The sequence below is a fragment of the Triturus cristatus genome, chromosome 11 (assembly GCF_964204655.1).
Source record: "Triturus cristatus chromosome 11, aTriCri1.1, whole genome shotgun sequence".
Taxonomy (NCBI): Eukaryota; Metazoa; Chordata; class Amphibia; order Caudata; family Salamandridae; genus Triturus; species Triturus cristatus.
Genome location: NC_140594.1, coordinates 658494977 through 658517544, shown reverse-complemented (window position 1 = coordinate 658517544; position 22568 = coordinate 658494977). Strand labels below are relative to the sequence as shown.

The following is a 22568-nucleotide window of genomic DNA, read 5'->3' as shown; positions in this document are numbered from 1 at the left end:
GGTGGTATTTTTTCGTCTTGTGAATGGACACTACCTGAAGGAAAGATCTACAATTAGATTAATTGATGGAACTTTGGCCCCCCACTCCTCGTCACACATCACGAAGAGGGACCAGACTTTTGTGAATATTACTGCCTGGCCTGTGTTAGATGGGATTGTGTGGGATGCTGTTAAATTTCAAATGCATGGACCCACTGAGGTTATTATTGTTCCGAATGTTCTTCGTGTTTCTATGGGTGATGTGGTTAAACAAAACATCCGCTCTGATGATTGGGACGTTCAGGCCATAGAGGCACTGTTTTCTGATTTGAAATATTATGCCGCGTTTGATGCAGAAGATTTGTATTTAGACACTGCAAATTATGGGGAGCTGTTTTGCTATCAGCATTATGACAATCATTTCCTACATAAAGCCAATACGTATCGAAATTTTGTAAATTATACGCAATGGGAACATTGTCCGACGTCAATGCTAGGCAGCGCCAGCACATTAGTGAACAAATTTGCCTATTTTACTGATTTCAGTGTTTCGAAACCTGCCGCCTTTTATTTTAAAGTGGCAGCTGAGTCTGCCTCGAAGGCTAGGCTGACACACTAAATTATTGTATTCCAAATCCTTTATGGATGATTTGGCGGTCAGGGGTTATGATCTGTGGAAAGCTACTGTTGATCTTAAATCTGTTTGGGATTCTAAACCATGGCAGGTACAAGGAACAGAAGCTTTGCATCGTGCCTGCCTCATCCCAAACCACATATTATTTTTGAATTCGACTATTTTTTAGACCACCTGCTTTGGATTGGCTACCTCTAAAAAACTGAATTCCCCCTCTATTCCGGATCTGGGTGCTTATCCGAATTGGGATAATCATACAGATCTGTCCCTTGATGCGTTGCAGTCGTACATTACTAATACATCCTTAAATATTTCCAAATTACATTCGGAAGGATGGTTAACTTGGCAGACAAGCTCAGATTCCTGTCAACATCGTTTTTTGGGTCTGCGACCTGGATATACGCAGGTTCGCGTAGACCCCCGCTTTGAATGTTCTCATTCTGTTACTACCTACTCCGTAGGGAAGTTATGCCAATATTGGCTGCAACATTCCACCTTGGCATCTGTTAAACTTCATTTATCTAAATTACATGACAAAATAGATTTGAATGATTTTGTTAAGGGTCCTGTAGGTGGCAGGTCCAAAAGATGGGTGTATGCTGTTTATAACGAAGTTTGGAAATTATCTCAAATTGAAGCGGCTTCCAGATTGAGGGCCATTGATCGGGCAAATTTGGAAAAAGTACTAGCTGTTATCGATAATAACATTAACACCCTTTCTTCCAGAATTTACACGTTAGATAATATTGTTTCATCTGTTGTTGATATTGTGCAGGATGATGTGTCTGTTTTGTATCATGGTCAAAATCAATTGCGTTCTATAATGCAGTTTGCATGGACTTTGCAAACGTTAAAGGCAGGGAAAGTCCCCTGGGACTACATGAATACTTCATCTTTATTCCTTCCTATTAATCTAACTGCGAAACAACAATTCATGTCCATGAAAGATGCAACTTACTCATTGCTGCATATTGAAAAGTTAGAACCTTTGCCCTTCTCTGTGGCCGAATTGAACTCTGCTGTGTGGCTTATCCACGGGTTAATTACATTACCATTTTCTTTGTTTAAGTTCAGTTTGTGCATGAAACATTATGCCCTAGGCAGGTATGAACCGTTGGGTACTGCTTTCCTGCAAGAAGTTTGGTCATTTACATATAGGTGCATGAGAGAAGGTAAAGAAGTTTATTTGAAGGGTGATGAATGTACTTCCACTCCTGATCACTCTGTAGTGTGTAGGCACATCCAATTACATGGCGTGTGCAATGTTCAGGCACCTAATTTAGCATGAGTCCTGAAAGGGATTCCAGTGCCAGCTATTACACCCTCTTTCACGTTGCTAGCTAACGGTAGTTATTTGCTTTTAAATAACGGGGCTTGCTGCGGGATGCTAGTGGGACTTCCCTACATTTTGACTGGATCACAGAGAGTAGTCTGCTGTAAAAATGTCCTTTTTCCACCCCCGCATGGGCGGCTGGATGTATCCATCTAGCCTTCCATTCCAACCTTGAAAGCAGAGTTCAACAAGATGAGCAGAATAAGGGATCTATTGTCTCAAAAAGAAGTCGCTCTGACTTCATCCCGTGAAACATTTGTCCTTCACGTAGCAAACACCCGCACAGAGGTGCATGCGCTTTTAAATACTGATCTCCCACCGCATTTCGGTGCCCTGATTCAAACTATATTTAATGCCTCGTTCACAACTGGCTTGGCGCATTTTTTAAAAATTGTGGGCTCCAGCCTCGTGACCTCCTTCCAAACTATTTTTGGTGTGATACCGGCATTTTTTCATTCAATTTTTTCCAGCGTCTTTGGCGGGCTCCCGTTGATTCTCGCCCTCACGGCTGGTGTGCTGTTGTTGATCTGCTTACTGCGCAATGGCTGCACAATTTGTGTCACACAACAGCCTGTCCAGGCTGCTCCATCTTCGTAACCGGATGCTTGAATATTATGGAGCATTACCACTGGCAACCCTGAGCATAGCCTATGGATTGTCCTTCTGGTTTTCCTACTTTACGTGCGTGCAACCTGTTTTTCATTGCCTAGATTGTCAGTTCGAATGGGCTCTGGATTTGTGCTTGTCAAACTCGGTGTCTCCTGCCCCGGATTATGATCGACTGATGAGTCCCTTAGTGGCTCATGAGTTGGACCGTTCTGGTATCAGGATTATGGCCTGTGGAGCGGCACATGAAGTCCTAGGGAATTGGGACATCTGTACGGCAGCGTATGACTTCTTGGCAAGAAGTTATCTTGAAGAACACGCCAGTTGTCCTCTGATTGTACTAGAGGCCCCGGTTGTCGAGGAACATGTATGTTCGTTTACCTTGCTAGACTGGATGGCGGACACTTTTACAGAACATTCCAATGACTTCCTCTTGGAAGCTGTCGCTACTTACTGTGCTTACACGTTAATGGGTTAACTTGGATATCGTCCAAACTTTCCTTGCATGACCCACACATTTTAATATTTTTTTTATTCAACATTTGGGCTCGTTGAGCCTTTGCAAGATGTTACGATTTTCCGTTTCCTTTTTTTTACCCCTTCATTTTTTGCTTTTTGCTGTTTTTTTTTTCCTTTTCGAACTTTCACTCCCCTTTATTTGGATTTCCAATACTTGCACTTGGTTCCGCTCTGTCAAACTTGAACTCTGTGTTCTTTTACTTGTATCCCTAATAGTTTGTGGTCCGATCAAGGGAGGGTGTAGTGGAGGCAGAGTTTTAGATACATACATTGCTATGTTAGCATAAGCGCCTTAGATGTTAGAAACGCCATCTTGCCACTTTTGCTGCTTTTGCACACGACACTGCAGGTACATGTTATTATTTGAAAACTGCTTGCTTGCCTTTTCTTCACATGAGAACTGTCTGTTGTTCACATCCCTAGACGTGCACTGCGACCTTGGTCTGAACATTGTGTGCAGAAACTGTCTGAGCCACCAAACAATGTATGTTTTTGAGTTCAGGTTGATCGTCCCACGCTCTAGCCATAACACGCACACAGCTGCAAATATCTGAAAGTCGAGAGCCTTTAATATTGCAGTTTGCATGCATTACACACACATTCTGGAGAAGAACTTTTCAAGCGCAGAGCAAACCTGATCCTGTGATGTGATTCACCTAAGCTGATCTTTACGGTATGGGGTTCCCCATTCAAACCTAGAGACCTTCTATTAGTATAATAATACTAGCTCACAAGCGAAGGGAGGGTGGTTGTATTCCACTATCATTTGTAATATGATTTCTCCCTTCATTTTCTATGGTATTGTAACAATGCTGATGGTTTTAATGTTAATCATTTGTCTGCTTACGTTAGCCAAAGTATTGCATCTTAGGACACGTAGTTTATAAAATAAATGTTTTAAACTTTACCGTGTCTCTGATTACTCTTGTTGTGGACTGATATGAGAATAATAACGAACAGCAATTTCTGATTCCCACCATTCCTGAGAGTACTCTAAGTCGCTTGTTCTGGGTTGTCTATACATTGGGAAATCCGAGAGAATACGGAGGACGAATGGGACACTGATGCTAGTCGGATTGGGGTTCTGAGGTGAGTTTTTGGTACACCGCAATTCACTGAGGTCCTGGTTTCCTGCGCATAGTTCTGTGCATGAGCAGAATCCCTGCAACACTATATGATAACTGGTGTGGTGATTAAGAGGACGTGTTATTAAGGCACTATGAGAGTAATTAGGAACAAGTGAGTAGAACAATAATGGTATGTTCTACTTTTCTTCACAGAAACTTGTTCCCTCTCGGAAATTTCCCAGAGTAGATGATATTGTGGCACTGTCCGGTGTGATGAAGTAAGGTAAAAACTCCAAATAGGTGTGAAGACCAGACAGCGAGGGACCAACACCCTGACGAATGCCAGAGCTACCCTTTTGGGCGTGGATGAATTGGCAGAAACATGTTGGTATCTGCAGCAGGGATATAGGGGCTTTTACCTCGCCTGAATATCTCAACCTTTGAGTTTTAATCCTACCAAGGGGTTACATGAATAAAGAGAGTTGAAGGTTTCCTCTTAGGTAGTTTTAACTGTGTGTGTGTGTGTGCACTTTTTGGTCCCTTCTTAAGGGAATATTCTGTCCTTTTCATTTTTTGTATCTTTTGAGGCTTTTGTTTGTTCCTCCACACGTACTGTACCCTCACCACTAATCTTCATACATACCAAAAAACTGCGCTCCGTCCAGTGTGTTGGTCTGCACCTGGACGTCAGATGCGGCCCTATGATGAAGCATAGCACTGCAAAGTGTGTGTGTGAGGGCAGTATTAAGACAATTGTTGACTTTTCCTCTTTGTACTGTCCTTGTGTAATTGTTCTGTATTGTTGGCGTTTAGGAGGTGTTCTGCAGTTCAACCCCTTCGCCTTTTTTCTTTAGAACAAGGAGTCTTATTGACTTTAGCACTTCTCTATTGAGTGAGTTTTCATTGACGCTAGGGGTCAGAGAAGGCTTTTTCCCTTGTCTCTTTTTGTGATATTATGGTTTCCTGAAACTCTGGGTCTCAAAGTCAGGTGTCTCTCACAGCAGAAATGTGGCAACCCTTTATAGCGCTATGCAGGGTGGGCCCTCCTTCTCCTTTGCCCCTCCTCACTTATAGGCAAGGTCTCCTGTGACTCTGGGTTCCAAAGTCAGGCGTCATCTGAACACCTTTATAGCCATTGTGAGAAACTCATATTGCCTTCCGAGTGAGGGCTCTCAATCGTACCCTATCATAAACACCCACCCACAATCTCAATTTACGAAGACACCTAGTCACCTCAGTTCACAATATGCACTACACATATGTTGTATGAGAATAAAAACAGAAACCCAACATCTGGCAAAAGCAAATATTCTTTGGGAATTCAGGGTGAAGTAAAACATGCCTATCAAGAGACTTCTTTGCTGACAGCATGGTTTATGTATGGGTTTTTCCAGCCATTGCTGAGAAATCAAGCAGTACTTTTGGTTTTAAACTTAAGGACATAAATATATGGCCCAATAGAGACCATTTCAAAGCAGGTTTTAGGACCTGTCTCACTTAAAGTTTAGGATAAGTGGTAAGTGTAAAGGAGCTGCCCGGACTTAAGTGATTGCACAGGTCAGCGTTAGGAGAGGGGACAGAGCTAATGAAGGGGAACAGAGTGTGCCTGGAAAATATGAGTGATGACAGTTTCCGTAGAGTTGAAGGAGCGTTGATGCTGAAGTGTTGGAGATGATATTGCTGAAAGTTTTGGGAAAGGGGCCTTTTTCTTTTCTGCTCCAATATTCTTGCATTCCTTTGACCCGAACAAATCAGTCCACTTCTTGCCAAGACTGGGAGTTTTAGGCTAGAATTTGCTGCAGAATGAAGGCAGCGACATAGGTCCTGTATAATGTTTAGTGCCAGAGTAATTGGTCATTGTGAAGGACTAAAGTGGAGGACAGAGGATTGCTCAGAGTAAGTGAGTGTCTCTTTTTTTACCTTTTTCGTACATTTTAACTGAAGGGGTGTGGTTCACTGGTCATACTGTGATGACCCTCACTGCTGTCAGGCAGAAAGATTCTCTATCTTCCAGGCTTTTCATTTTTTACCATGTCGCATCACATCTAAACATACTTCTTTTGCAAGAAAACTGCTTTCAAATTGTCTGCCTAATGTTTATTTTTACTGCTGTCCCATACTGTCATGATTGGCTTGTAAAAGAGAGGAAATAGATAAAATACAAGCCTTGCCAAACACGCAGTGCCAGAATTACTTGAACATGTAAAGTACCCGCCCTTGTTTTAATCAGCGTGTATAAGGGCTTCTACCTTGTTAGGAACCCCAATATAGGCCTAGGTAGTTTCACAACTTTTTACTTACATGTGTCCTATCATTGTTCTACATAACTGGTTTAGTGCTGACCTTTTACCTAGAAAGGAGCTGCACAAATGTTGTGTGGTTTTCATCGAAAACTAGCCCCATTTATTATGCATGAGGATTCTCACCATCACAGCAGGATTACTATCTTCTGCATAATAACTCTGTATAAGGGTCATCACTATCGTCATCCTTGGCCGACATGCCCACAGTACCTTGATACATCTAGGTAGAGCCCCTGAGGATACCTTTTGGGTATATAAGCACATCTTTGCTGGGCAAACCAGAGGATAAAGACTTCCATGCTGATACAGACGTCGAGGTCCCTGCATGCAGACACTCCAGCACACAGTGGTTCGACATCCCTTGCGGTGGGGATCCATCTAGAGACCAAGACGGGGGTCATTCACTCTCCCACATCAGGTAATGGGGTTGGCTCTACCCTATGGGGATTCTGGACTACATCCAAGCAGATAGACAGCAAAGGAAGTTAAAAAGCAGGCTGATATTTCCCTGAATACCTTCATATGTTAACATAAATTTGTATTATAATGGTGATATTGACCAATGGGTAGAAAAACACAAAATAAATATGACTAAATACCAATAGGATGGCGAAAAAATAAATACAGATAAATACCGACGTAAATGTTATAAAATTAAATACCATAAAACCGGGAGCCCAAGTCACAATTGTTCTGGTTTGATTGCTTACTTACTGGATTCGTGGAATCCCCACCTTTTCCAGTTCCCACTTGTTTTCTCCTTTGCATGGACAATTGGAAGGTTTTTCTGGTCTTCAGTTTTTTTCATTCTTACTGGAAGTTATTTTCTGGAGCATTTCTAATCTCCCAGTTTCATTATATCTTCTGGATTAATTTACAGAGCTAATCAGCCATTCCTACGCACGAAGAATACATTACATCCAGCAGCGAAAATACCTGCTCTTGAAAGTTTGGAACACCAACTGGATCTTTTGATGGATCAGGTTCAGGAATTAACAATGTAAATAACCTGACTCTCCAAGTCCAAACACAAACCAGAGAGTGTACCTTCAGAAGCAACACGTAGCTGGGGTAACCAGTGTAATAACACCAAATAAGTGCCCTCTGAATAATTATCAATAACATATATGTGCATTAATTGAATCAAAAGGTCAAATGACCCCAACAATACATTACTACAGATGGAGAGAAAAGTCAAAGAAAGAACAGCAGCAGTCCTGTCCCACATAGGAATGCAGATTGGTAACCAGTGAATTTTCACGCTGGCAGATATTTTTAAATAGTATATTTAAATGGAATGTCCCTTTTTCTACTGAAAGTTCTAAAGTCCTTTCTAGGAGGCCCTTTCAATCTGTTGCAGTTGTCTAAAATCCTGAAAAAGTATAATGAATAACTTGGTGTTTTCCAAGAGTCAACAACCAAGGAGTTACCTCCTCATCGACTTTTTGATTACTCTATCTGAATCCATCCTGAGGATATAGTCCCTTGTGGGTACATCTTTTCATTATCTTCCTTGGAACGTCAAACTCAGAGAATATCTTGATGCTAATCTAGAGAATGGTCCGATTACCCCATCTAAATCTCCTGCTGGAGACTTATTTTTTTTGCTGAAGGCTCTTCAGAACCTCAACCCTGCATTGATAATAACATTTTAAAGCTAGGAACCATTAAGGATGGTTATCCTTTGCCCCCGATTTCTGATGTTTTAGAGGCTGTCCCCAGGGCTACAATCTTTAAAAAACTGGATCAGAGAGACAAGTTTCACTTAATCTGGAATCAATCAAGTGATGAGTGGAGGCCTCCATTTACAACAAATTTGGGGCATTACACAGACTACGTAATGCCCATTGGCCTGTGTAATGTCCCTGCTGTCTTCCAGAGTTTTTATGAAGGAAATCTTTTCTGATTTGACCTTCAACCCATGGTCGTCAATCTGGGTGACATTCTTGTATTTACTAAGGATCCAGCAGACGATATACTTCATGTTTAACAAGTTCTACAGCGTCGCAGTGAAAATAAACTTCTGGACAAACAGGAAACTGTCTGTTTTGAAAGGGTTCACTTGATTATTTGGGCTATGTTCTTTTCGCAGAAGGAATAGCTGTGGATTCTCAGAAAGTTCAAGCCATTCTGGATTGGCCCACACTTTATTTTGTAAAGGAAACACAAAGCTTTTTAGGCCTGGCAAGTTATTACAGGAAATTCATCCAGTTTCTCCAAGATTGTTTGCCCAACTACCCATCAATTTAAAAGCCTAATTTCGGGTAACAGTGTGCACCGATAACAGAAATCTTCAAAAGGTGAAATGTTGGAAGCGTAAGTTTTGGAAATGTGCCTTTTTGTCAGGATCTCCCCAAATTGTTTTGCCTTTTTACTAAACCAATTGTTACTGGTTAAAAAACTCTTTTCAACTTTATCTATGCCAACCAATTGTAAAGTGCTGGTGCTCCCTTTTAAACATTGTAAAATTGGTATATAGAATGGTTTGATTAATTTCATTTGTATAGAAGTTCCTGGTATTTGGTACCAAGTGCACTCAGGGCCTGTAAATTAAATGCTACTAGTGGACTGCAGCACTCGTGCTTACACCGCAGAGGCACTGTAAAGCATGTGTCTAAGGCTACAATCGTAGCATGGCTGCGCAATTCAAAAATTCAAATTCGACATGTCAAAATAACCCATTTTTGATAGGACTAAACCTTCCTTTAAAATATTAGTAAGTCACTTCTAAGTAGGCATTAATACCCATAAAACAGGGTGGGTTGTATGTAAAAGTAGGACCTGTCACAGGTTAATGTTCTACCTGACCTGACAGTAAAAAAAGCCTAAGAGTTATTTTTACTATGGTATGGCTGGCTGCCTCCATAGGAAAGCACTGGATTACATGATTACACATTACAGTGATAATGTTAGTCTGGTAGCAGCTAGAAAAATACTTTAAGGACTCTTTTTAATAGGTAAACAAAATCCAATTTAATTGTAAAATTGAACTGTGGTTCACTAATAAACAAAAGGTAGTTTAGAAAAGGTACATGTTCCTTTCCTAAAGCCTTTCTGTGATTTCCAATGGTCACCCAGCTGCTGATGGCTCCCTTACTTGGAGGTGTGAACTGCTCCCAGGAACAGGTACAATGGGCCTTGGTTAAGGGGAGGTGGTGGCAGGTGGCCTGAAACTGGTACTCAGCCCCTTGCTTTATATCGAAGAGGCCTCCCCTCACTGGCAAATTTTAGCTGACACTTGGGCATGGCCCATCTCCACCCCCTCCCCCCAGGCAGACTGTCCCCATGACAGTGGGCCTCTTGTAGACATCATAGCTTCAGATCGATCCTGCTGGAGTGTCAAGACTTGCTTGACAGTTCTGTTGGGGTTTCACATATAACATTTACCTATAAAATTTGGGGTGAACTTCAAAGGAGGAAAACAGGATGCCAAAACACAACTTGTTATTCAATGGCTGGTTGCTGGGAACTCAGCCTCTGTTCTACCAGACTTATATCACTAAATTATTTGGTGTTACAAGGACTACCTAAAACTGGATTTTAATGTTAGATGTGGGAGTCTCTAGGATTCTCACAGTACCCTCCCCTCACACACCTCCACCCCTCACAACCCAATTTAAGTGCGGCCAAAGAGTCTGACCATCTTGAAAACGCCCAAAGTGGGTAGGATTAGCCCCGGGAACCTTTACTCCATAGGTTATGGGGGCCCCATGAGAAATTCATACCAAATAGCTTGCGCAAGGCATAATGTGGCACCTCCAGGCACCCGCTTCAGAACACTCCTGAACCTGTGGAAGATCAGAAGAGGACTGAATCTGCTGTCTGAGAATAACCTAGAGAGATGGACTTACTCTCCCTCTTGTACCCAGGACAAAGAAGTGGTCTCCAATGGACCATATGGCTGGCCTCCTGTCAAAGCTACAGAGGCACAACAACCTATAAGAGGCCTTTTCCTGCAAATTGCCCAGCTGACCCTTGGAAGCTTGAGCTGGACAGGACCCTGCTGTTTGGCCTCTTCTTGACACCTTGTGAGACTCTTACTGTCTCCCCTGAGGTACTCTGGAACTTTAGAAGCATACTCCTGTGGTGAATTGGGATTTAAAGGACTACGTCAGAAGGTAAAATGTTTGACAAGGACGAACTTGATTAGTATATCCAAACTTATCTTCATCATAGTTAGCGTCAAGTTGCACCTAGTTCTTGGTCTATTGTTACCATTGACTATCATTGTCATTTTGTGTAATTGGATTGCTGTCATTTTGGAGTCATTTTCTTATTAATTTTTCCTCTATTTTTCAAGTTCATTTTGGGATTTTTATTATGTTTTATTTCGACTTTAGTACTGTATAAATACTTTACATGTTGCATCTAGGTTAGGGAGAGGATGTAGCCTTACAGATAGATCGGTGGATTTCGAAGCTGAGGAACCGGGTTCGAGTCTCGGCAACGACACTCAACATCGTGTGATCCTGGGGAAATCACTTAATCTCCCCGTGCCCAACAAAAATCAATGTGCCCGTCTGTAACGCAACTGGTGCTCATGTAAAGCGCTCTGATACGTGATATCTTCTGGTCTAGTTCGCGCTATATAAAACTCTTTAAAAAAAAAAAAACAATTGGAGGGTTTAGTGGTTCACCCTGACATGGATTGTGATTATTACTTGAGGTGGGTACTTACCTCCCTCGACTAATAATCCATTTTCGTACAGCAGGCAAGCCCATTTGGGCATTTTTCTTTTCACAATTTGACTTTTTCCTTACCTAAATTCATGTGTCAGATAATGGTGTTGCAGATTCCTTGTCCAGATGATACCCCAGCAAAACATTTTCAAGGATTGTGGAGAAGATGATTGCTCCTCAAGCCTTCATTCCCACAACTACCTCCACCTTTCTAGAGCCAATTCATCAAGAAACCAAACTTATAAATCTTCACGAAAAAGAAATAAAAATCTTCAATTTAAGAATGCAAATGGTCTAATTTTCATTCAAAACAAACTCTTTATGCCTTCAAAACATTCACAAAAATTGATTCCTCAAAAATGCCTAAATATCTCGGGACATAGCGGTAGAAGGGTCACATTATAATTAATCAGAAGGACATTCTGGTGGCCATCGCTTCACCACGAAGTTACAAGATTCATTAACTCTTGCAAGATCTGTGGCCAAAATAAATCTGAAACACAAAGAAAAGCAGGATTATTATTAACACCTGAAATCCCCTAAAACCCTTGGGAAATAATTTCTGACTTTAACGTAGACTTGCCTCCATGTAGGCGTTGAACCACAGTAACGGTTACAGTGGATTTATGTAATAACATGGCTCACTTTCCTACTGTTCCCAAATTACCAACTGTGTCTGAAATGGCTGTGATTTTCTACTTTTTCATCTTCCGACTCCTTGAGTTACCTTTGAAAATTATCTCTGATTGGGGGCCCCAATACGCCCCTAAATTTGGAAATCCCTGTGTGATAAATTTGGCATCGAAAGTCATTAACTAAATCGAACTCTTGAGGAAGTCATAAGACAATACATTACTGCTGCCCAAGACAACTGGAAATCGCTCTTCCATGCAGCAGAATTTGTTTACAGTAACTTGGTAAATATGTTCACTGTTTTCTCTCTATTCTTTGCCTTAACCGGATTTCATCCTCAAACCTTTCCAGATTACTTGGAAACAGATGATTCCGTACCAGTAGTTCAAGATTCTTAGGAAAGATTTAAAAATGCTGGAAAAATAAAAAATCAAAAAAGACAGACCACTAAAGGAAAACAAGGATTATAGGACAATTGGCATAGGCGACATGCTCCTACTCATAAGAAGGAAAGACGGGGTTTTGTTATCCTCCATTAATTTTTGTTGTTCAATCTGTAAGTCTGAATTTTCACATAGATATGTTGGGCCTTTTGAAATTTTCAAAATCATTAATCCTGCTACACTAAGACACAAGTTTTCCCTTTCTTGCAACGTTCATTCTTGTCATGCTTCCCATCGAAATACTGTTTAAAGTACTGTTTTGGAACCACATGGCTGAAAGAGCTTTGATGTTGTCACCCTTAGACTTTATTAAGGTAGATTATGGTCTGCTCTCATAGTGTTCGTTTGTGAATGTCAGGTTAATATTTGCGGTGACAGAAGTGTCAAGTAGGTCACAGGGGAACTGATCTTTAAAATTTGTCATTAATAGAATCTGGAAATAATTGGGAAAGTGCATAGATGCCTAGTGAACCTCCTCTGACTGTATTGATAATTAACAGAAATTAGTATTATTCTTAAAATGTTTCCTAAAGGATATCTTTGAAAATTTGATAGTTGCAACTTTGGGCTAGTTCTGAGCCAATACTGATATGAATTGGGCTGTATTTGGGTTTATAATTGAGACAGCTTTGAGCTTGGGATGGGTATCAAACTCGAGCAATATCTGACAGTAGTGAACCGCAGGAGACATGGAATTTGAAGCTTCCCAGAGTAGCTCCAGCTTAGACTTTTATGGGATCTCACACAGAGCCTTGCCTCTATTTGCTGCGCTCTCCAGCCAAAACCAATGGAGTTGCCAGCAAGAATTCAATAGTTCCTTTCTTGCACTTCTTGGGGATTTCAAAAGGACAATATCCAAATCATACATAGGCAACAGGTGCACTCTATTAAGATTGGAACCCGGAGGCTGACGGATGAGTATCTTCCTGGGGTTAAATGATCAGAAAATACGGAATTACGTTGAAAGGCTAAGCCCAGAGATGCTGTTTGGATTGGATGTGATGGTAGAAGCATTCTTAGCTGATGGTTTATGACAAGTAAAATAATATATACTATGTTGGGCTATCGAAATTAACAATCATGTAAAAAAAAATTGGATTAAGCTCTTCGATGAAGTAGTGAATTAGAATACAATATGAAGCAGGTTCAAAGTCTATTATGAGAAGATCTAACCTACGAGTTTAAAACACCTCTCTACATTAGCGAGCCCTAATTTAGTTCCATAAGGGAACAAAATGTGCATGCTGGGCTGCAATCATTTTTGGGTGATGCATCTCCTCAATGTTTTATCATCGCCAGAAGATTGACTTGCAGGATTCTTTAAACCCCAACAACCAGTGGACCTGTGAAAACATCCTCTTCTGAACGTGCATAAACAGATTATTTACTTTTGTGAGACGAAAGAAACGAAGTGATTCCGTCATTGCTTTTTCATTATCAGCTTTGGTAGAGATGCAAACAGAAAGAAGTAAGCAGTTTATCTGGCGGATACTCTAAGTGGCAGTCGCATCCAATACCTCCCAACAACTTCCATCTATTAGAAAACATGCCGTAACAATAATCCAGAACGGTAATGTACACTATGTAATACGCATAAGCAGAAATTACAATTTCTCTTTGTATTTGCCACTTTGTGTAGAACTATCAAAAGGGAAAGAATTACATTTTCCTTTTTTTCACACTGTTACCAACCTTGATATGAAAATACCAGTCGTGTCTGATAAAATAATGTCAGAGTGGCTATCCAACCTGACCTACACGGGTCCACTGGCTGAAACAGCGTCAGGAAAAGACAAGATTGGCATTTTACCAAGAATCTATCTAGTCACTGTGGAACGCACGTCGCAAAAATAACAGAGCTCTACCGCTGATCTGCTTCGCGTATACCCACTGTTCTACCTAGAATAGAAAATCCAGTGAAACTGGCGTACCTCTCATTACGCCCGCAACGCAAGTAGGCGCGATGACGCCGCTGTCGCCATCTTGAAACGGGCGGCTAGACTGTTAGGCAGACTAGTCCTTTTTCAATCTTTACAAATGTAGGTAGACGCCTTCTCTGCGCGTGCGCCTCCTGCTGCTGTCTATTGCGCGCGTGCACGGGGTCGTCTCTGTCGCTTGCCTGTGCTGCCCCTCCCATAAGTCCGCTTGTGCTGCCCCTGAGCGTGCTGCGCGTCCCTGTTCTGCCACTTAGCGCTCCCCCGCCCTCTCCTGCTCATTGGGTTGTGGCCGTAGTGGTTCCGCTTCCCCCCTTTGGCTCCGCCATTGCAGCACCCGTTCCGTGTGTGCGCGAGAAAGCGAATAGGCGACTGAAGGCTCAACCCGTGACTGGGAGGAGACCCCGGGAGCGAGTCAAACAACTTCACCTGCTGGGAGAGAATTGGTGGTAAGATCCGTTAGCGAAGCTGACGAGTGTATACTCATCTGTATTAGTACCCTCATCTCTTTGAATCTCCCCCAAAATATCAGTACCGGAACATCCAAATTGCTATGTGACCAACGCAATTCCCAAAACTTAGCTCCACTATTTCTCGTTGACAGCTCTAACTATTTCAGCCTGTCCGTCATCATCAAGATTCTTAAAGCATCGACCCTCACATTCTTCCTCTGCTAAGTTCTTAGTTACCTGATCTCGCCGGTGTTTCTCCTTCCCATCATCAGCTCCATCCCACGAAGTGCTCCTGTCCATAGGCTAGACTTGTTAACCCAAATATATATTAATTTGCAGACAAAATATGTTGGTAGATGTTAACTTCCTAGGATTGAGGTGAACACTTGAAAATACTCAGTTGCTTCCGGTTTCCGTTACCTTGCTTACGTTGTTTGAAGCGGTGCTGTTTGGAATGTGAAGCGTGCAGCAGGGTGTGGGTTTTTTGCAGAAATGTTACCAAGGTATTCAAGGTGTTTTTCTAGCTTCGGAAATTTGGCGTGCATTAAGGCCTGTTCTTTCATGTTTTCACGAGTTACCTCTGCCTTTAGGCGGTTCAGGATAAACATTGTTCTAATTTCCATCCCTCAGGGCAAAGAAAATATGTCAAAGTACACAACCTGTTTGTACACGCTCACGCTGAGTAATCCATCTTCTGAGTTAGGAGAAACAGCTCCCTGTCCAACACACATTGATCACTACTTGACAAAAATGATTTCTTTAGGGTTTGCGAATGTTTATTCTTAAAGTCGATTTATTAAAGTTTATAAACATCTTATTTTGGTTTTGTGATCGGCACTCTCTGCTATTACGATACCTATCGATATTTGATTGTTCGATGCACTTATGTATTGCTTCGTAGGGTATTTTTTCGTTTTAGGGCAAAACCTATTTTATAAATAACAATATTGCTGACGATAATTAATTGGTACATCGCGTTATAGACCGATTATTTACTGAACTGTTGACTCAGCTGCTAGTAGCATAATATGTCTTATGGCATCCAAGCATGACTTGCTAAACTGGAATTTTATCTATAAGTATTGAAAGAATCAGAATACATTTTGCTTCAAAGCCTCTTGAGACCTTTATTTGAATATTATGGGGACCTTTATTGCATTTCTTCACACTAAACTGCACTGGTGATGGCCTGAAGCCACTCGTCTCTTGCTGCTAGACCTCATATGATACTTTAAGAACCACCTTCTCTCGCAAGTTCGTCATGCTAAAAGTATTTAAATGGTAATAGCACTGGTTAGTGAGCAGGTCTGTGTTTCAAACTGATACCCCATATAGCCTTCTTTGTGCGTAGTGCATTACTCTTTTGAGTACTTTGTACTTGTAGACAGCATCGTTAAAGTGGCTGTGTCAGATGAGAAATGAGCGGAAGGGCCCTGTCAAATCATCCAAGCAAGGTTTACTATCATTATTCGTTATTTTCATAGCAATAAAATCCTAAAGGTGCGCAAACCCTGTGAAACAAACAACTCTGCTCAAATTAAACAGAAATGTTTTAATGCTATCCTGAAATGAATAATGTGTTAAACTTGAGAGTAAGTACTTTGCCTGAATTGCTTACTTTTTTGGTTAAACAAGTTTAACATAACCAAACTAGGGGATTTCAACTATGTCTATTTATTATAGGTACATCTAAATGGAAATTCACAAACCACCAACTTGGCTGTGTTTCAGAGCATTTGCTCACTTTTGTGCTAATCCAAGAAGATCGCCTCTTGCTGTGAATTAATTGCTTAGAGAAGCCTACGTGACCTGTTTAAAATAGTTAAATAATGGTGTTTCCAAGAGAGTTGGAACGAGGTATGACTAGACTAGGAGGTGACAAAGTATGTAAATTTGCCTTGCCTAGATGCTGCTGATTATTGTGAAATAGGGAGTGTGTGAAAAATGGCCATGACTCTTAGTAGGGAAATGTGTAGAATAAATGGCATCTGACCCTTGTACCCGGAAAACAATGCAGGGCAAGTCAATAACAGTTTCTGCTAAATGTAAAGCTTCAAGGTGAGGTGTTAAAACGACTGCTGATTTTTACACCTACTAGCAAGTTGACACAGAATTGGGTGAGTGATGCAATACGAATAGTTATGGTCATTTGTTTACCTCCCACTCAGAGTGCACCGTAAAATAGTCGCCTGGCACTGCATTGGTGCTGCTACAAGATGCAGTACTCGTGGCCTGCTCTTGGAGGAGGCTAACAGCGGCAGAGAAACAAGAAGAGAATTACTTCACCTCATCATAATTGTTCAGAGTAATTGTCTGATACGAAGTGGAGTGGAAGCGCAGAAAGAGTCGCAGCATGGCTTGAGTAAGGAGCAGGAGCCGAATTAAGAAAAAACATTGTGATAACTTCAGAATAAATCTGTACAAGTTGCGTGATAAACTAAATAAACTATGTAAAGGAGCCTTTGACTCTAACTTTTGGATAAAAAGGAAAATTCATAAAAAGCAAGTCTTGCATTCCATAGCCATGGTCCTTAGACTCTGCGATGCTTATGCACTACCGAGATGGGGACCTCAGGGGACCTGGAGGTCTTCTTGAGTTTGAGCAGAAAATGATGTGCTGTCACTTTTTGTATAGCGGTCAGAAAAATACAAATAAGAACCGGGGTATCAAAGATTGGACTGCAAAAAGAAGAGGGAAAACCAGAAGATTAACTTGCTCCATCTAGGCTCCTAAGTTTTGGACCAACATCCCCATCAACATCAGAACTGTTCCAATACTGCTACAGCACACAAATGATCAGAAAATCTACCTCTTCAGTAAATACAGGTTTTGCTACCCTCGAACATTCTGCGTGACTGAAAACAATCCTAAATCTTAACTCTGGACTCTCACTGTTACTCAAAACTCCATTGCACTGCAGCTAGCTTTGCGCTTTATATACACCTATGCATACATACACATTGAAAACTAGTGAAAAATGAAAAAGAGAAATTTCTAACTGAAAGGTATTTATCTGTATTTTATGCACTCTCATGAAGCAAGTGGCATGGGCCATTGGTCGCTAAATTCAGATATGGCTTTAACAACCCCTCCCTTTAATTCTAGGGCATTATTACCTTATTAATTTAACCAATTCTTCAGTATTTGGCATTTTGCACACAGCTGGTCCTGGATTGAAGACACATTGTTTCGCTTCCCTGCATCCCTGTGGAACCACTACTGGCCCCAGCTGCAGAAAATATGCTGCATGGCTAAATACTTATAAGGCCCCAAAGGCAAGACCTATTGCACTGCAAATGCTTGTTTTTTTAAATGGGATCAGAGGATGCAGGGTGGATGGGGAGGCAGCCGATTTCTACATACGACTACATAACAGGCGCCCCCACTGCAAGGTAGAGTAAGGCAGAAAACAATTTTTCAGATACTATCAGATTGTGGTTTGAGCCCTTGTCAGAGGGATAACATTTCTCATTACTTCTTCAGTGTGACTGTTGGGTACACATACACACAGTCTGTAACTTCAAGTGAATGCTGCGGGGTTTACATCATCCAGTTAAGCTTAGTAATAGAGCACCCACCTTCTTGTTAATATTTTGATCAATACACTCATAAGTGCACTAGGCAAGGACTTCTTTTGTATTCCAAATGAAAATGGACTCCGTGAAAATGATATCTGGGGATTTTACATTGGTACAGGATGTTGAATCGGGATCCCCAGCTCCAGAGTCAGCAGCTCTGGCTGCTGCACCACATCCTCTCCTCTTCCGTGATACTTCTCAGGGTGCACTTTCCTTCGTCCCAAGGTATTTTTTTCCTAACGTTTTGCCTTTTTGTGCTTTTTTGGCTTGTGCGAGACTTTGAATTAAATTAGCAGCTTTATATCACATAGACTAAACCGGTGCATTACCAATGCTTGTTATGTTGTGCCTTGTTTTTCTGGGAAGCCATATGTCCTGAATAGCTTGTAAAGCTCAACCAGTGGATAGAGAACGGCATTTCACCCAGCCCCCCATTGCCATGAACATACACATGTTTTTTAGGTCTCGCCTACGCAGCGCGCATGCGCTGCATAGGAGGACCTTTAGCCGTCGTTCAGCTCTAGCACATACTCGTGCTTGTGGCGGCATACACCTTGTGGGAGCGTGCAGAGGCGTGCCACAAGCACGAGTATGCGCTTCGAAAAAGAGCAGACTGTTCTCTTCGCATGCAGCGGCGGGCACAAGCACGCGTGCGCTCCACTCCTCTTCCGTTTCTCCTTCTCTCTTTTCGATTCTGTTACCCTTGTTTTATATGATCTTTACATTCCTGTTTAGTGCATTATTAGGCATTCCTTTGACAATAGCAAGCATTGTTTAGAAATGGTTTGTCGGGAACAGCATTGAAACAGTAAATCTGCCTCCTCTTCAGTTGCTTAGGGATGCCATACGGTCAAATAATGTACAGTTTAAATATTTACCTTGAAGCCATCCTCTTGTTGGAACCATCGTTGGCTTACTCATATTGCTCCATATGCAAGTGCTAAGAGCGTCTGCTATACTTCCTTAGTGGTGAGCATTCAGGTGTTGAATCTAGTCTTGAAGTCCACATTGGAAGCCCACCCGATGATCCTAACAATGAAATTGCAGCTACCGTGCTACAGAACACGGTGCAACTTTGGCGGAGGATGGGTGTGAGCAATACGGATTACAGGGCTCTCTGCCATGCAGTACGAGTTTCGTTATCTGCTGCACCATGCCGAGGTTAACATGCTCCTTAGCCAGACCAGAGTTTGCAAACTCTCACGTAGTAACATGCTCTGTATGGTTGACTGTGCATGTGTTCTCCAATGGCATAAGTGTGCTATAAACGCTTAACAAAAGATTCAATCCAGCAGTCATCTAAATGCAATTTCATCTAAATCCATTATTTACACTTGTGTGGAAGAAGTAAAGTAAAACGGAGTATCTGCAAAATGTAGCAAATGACACAACTATTAAAATAGGCATGCCTGGATACTTTTTTGGTCTGACAGTATATTGAGATGTTAGATATATATAAAAGCATTACAATATGTGTTAGTAGATTTAAAACTATTGACCTCTGCGTTTGTACTGCAGGAAAGGAGGGGAACGGTGTTGTGTAGGTACTATTGAGCAAGCAACCTTTTGGAAGTGAGCTATTTGTAATCAAAGGTAATGAATATAAGCCTAAACTGCTCAATATGCTAAGAACATTTACAGGTTACATTTCTAATAAGTTAAGTGCATTTTAAAACTAAAACGATAATATGAAGCATTACTTGGTTGGATGAAAATCTCCTTTTCGAAGATCTACAGGCATTAAGGGTCTGAATATGAGTTTGGCAGTTTGACAGGGCCGCACCGCCAAACCCACGTGATAACTTATGGAATTAACCTTTTATGCAAATAAAAACTTGAATTGTTTGTGGGAATTTCAGATGGTTCGGCTCGCTCCTTGATGTAGTGGGAGGGCATTCCAGAGTCTGGAGGCATTGAGTGAGAAAAGCCTGCCTGGCCATATTGATCTTGGGGACTACAGCAAGATGGAGTTCATTTGATCGAAGTGTCCTGCTTGCTCTGTAGGAGCGAATCATGGCCTTTGTGATTATGGGTCCGCTTCCATTTAGTGCCTTGGGAGCCAGTGGAGAGAGCGGACAGATGGTCTTGCTGAGCAGCGGTTAGTGGTGTCAGTGAGCAGCCTCGTCGCACAATTCTGTATGAACTGCAATTTTAAAAATCACCTCCTTTGGGGCACCTAAATAAAGAGCGTTACCATAATCCAGTCTGGACAGAATCGGGGACTGGGTCACTAGTCGTTTTGCTAGCGGGGGTAGGAGAGGGAGGATTTTGAGAATAATTCTTAATAGGCCATAACATAAAGCGACTGTCTTCTGCGCCTGTGATTTGAAAGTGAGGTTCTGGTCAAGCCAGATTCCAAGGCTTTTGGTCTCTGTTTTGGGGGTTGGCACCAAGCCCATGGAAGAAGGCCACAGGTTTTTTGGAAATGAACTTGGTGAGTTGCCCAGGATCATGAGCTCTGTCTTTTCACCGTTGAGTTTCAAGTGGAAGAGACTCATCCATTTTGTGACATCCTCCAGGCAAGGGAGGAGGCCATTGGCCTGTTGGCTAGGATGGCTCAGATACAACCAGCTGTGTGTTGTCTGTGTATGTCACCATGTGGATCCCAAAAGGGGACACCACTTCTGCCAATGGGGCCATGTAGGCATTAAATAGCGTGGGACTTAGTGAGGAGCCCTGTGGGACTCCGCACTTTAAAGGCATGAGCTGTGAATTGGTATTGCCCTCGAAGACCTGAAAAGATCTCCCCTCTAAGAAGTACTGCAGCCATGATGAGGCTGTTCCCGTCACTCCAGCTCTCCTGAGGCGGTGAATCAGGACACGGTGGTTAACCGTGTCAAAAGCCACCCTCAGGTCGAGGAGGATTATTGCTGCTGCTCCTCCTGCATCCAGTATCTGCGTCCAGTATTTTTCTTGTTTCTTCCACCACTGATAATATGGCGGTTTCCTTTCCTTGACAAGCCCGTTTGGGAGGGGTGGAGAGCACCATTGGTTTCAAGAAAAGCGGATAGAATGCGATCGGCATGTTTCTCCGCTATCTTGCTGATTCCAGGCAGGAGCGAGATGGGGCAGTAGTTATATAGATCAGTTGGGTCTAGGTTAGACTTTTTTAACAGTGCGCGCACCATTGCCCTTTTCCGTTCAGGAGGTACCACGCCCGATTTAAATAAAGCATTGATCAGACAGGTGGCCATGGTTGGTCTGACCAGTGACAGGATGTTGGGCGGTGCGGGATCCGCTTTTTACAGGTGACAATATGGTAAGGAAAAGTTCCAAAGTTAGTAAAGGGAAGGTCATCAGCTCCTGTTTTTCTGGCTGCTTACCATCATTCTTGTGTACAATTGGGGAAGGTGTTGGAGAATGTTCTGGACTTTAGTAGAGAAAAAATTGGCCAGTTCAGTGGTGGCTTGAGGTGTCTGGTGGGGCCGCCGGACCGGGGGCTTTCATTAGCTTTGTGGCAATGTGGAACATCTCTCTGGGGGAGTTGCCGGCCGCTACGATCTTTCCCTCATAGTAGGAGGCCTGAGCAGTTTTTATTTCTGCTTTGTATCGGCGTATGGCTGTCCTATATCCCATTTTTGTTCGAGTGAGAAGGCTTTCTTCCACCTTCTCTCTGCTTTTTTGCACTGTTGCCGTAAAGTTTGTAGTTTGGGGGTGTACCACTGGGCTCTGTTTGGGCCCGTTTTCTTCCGAGTTAAAACTTTCGGGAGCACCAGATTGAGTGAGCCCTCAATCCAATTGCAGAAATTTTTAATAGCTGTTGTGGGGTCAATGACTGCTTGGTAGAGTCCTTTCCAGCTCCGCTATCCACCTCTCTAGAAGGAGTTTGGACCACGGTCGGATTTGAGAACATGGAGGTGTGGTGTATGGCATCATGTTAGGTTGTGTCCAGAGAAGGGGGATTAAAAAATGGTCTGACCATGGGAGGGGGATGGGTTCTTTCCCTTCCATATTTTCCAAATTAGAAAAGATGGAGTCGTCCTTTTTCATGGGTTGCTAGTGAGATCTTCTGAGTCAGTTGGTAGGTCGAAAGGTCTTGGGTCAGTTCTGTGGCTAGTGAGGCTGCGGGGTCATTAAAATGCAGATTGAAATCCCCAAGAAGGGTGAAATTAGCAGCGAGACTAGCAAGGTTGCCCGCTGTTTCTAAGAGAGATTTGCCAAATTGACCTATTGCTCCAGGTGGGCGATAGATCAGGATACCAGAAAATGTGAGGGTGGGTGTGAATTCAATCACAAAGTGGGTGTTTTCGCAGTCTGACAGCGGACTGACTACCAGGCGGCAGGTCAGGTGATCCTTATAGATGATGGCAATCCCCCTCCCCTTACCTATCCCTCTATCCATTCACTGAATCGAATAGCCTGGGGGCAAAGTTTGGACAATATCCGACTCTGAGCTGCTATTGAGC

At 42.3% G+C, this 22568-nt stretch overlaps 1 protein-coding gene across 1 annotated transcript in view; it reads left to right on the top strand.

Annotated features, from left to right (window-relative positions):
- Window positions 1-14230: 14230 nt before the first annotated feature.
- The window catches only part of PAK2 (p21 (RAC1) activated kinase 2), a 403878-nt gene continuing 395540 nt past the window's right edge, over window positions 14231-22568 (top strand). The window contains exon 1 of the mRNA XM_085634213.1: window positions 14231-14580. The gene's annotated coding sequence lies outside the window, so the exon portion shown is untranslated. The remainder of the gene's footprint in view (window positions 14581-22568) is intronic.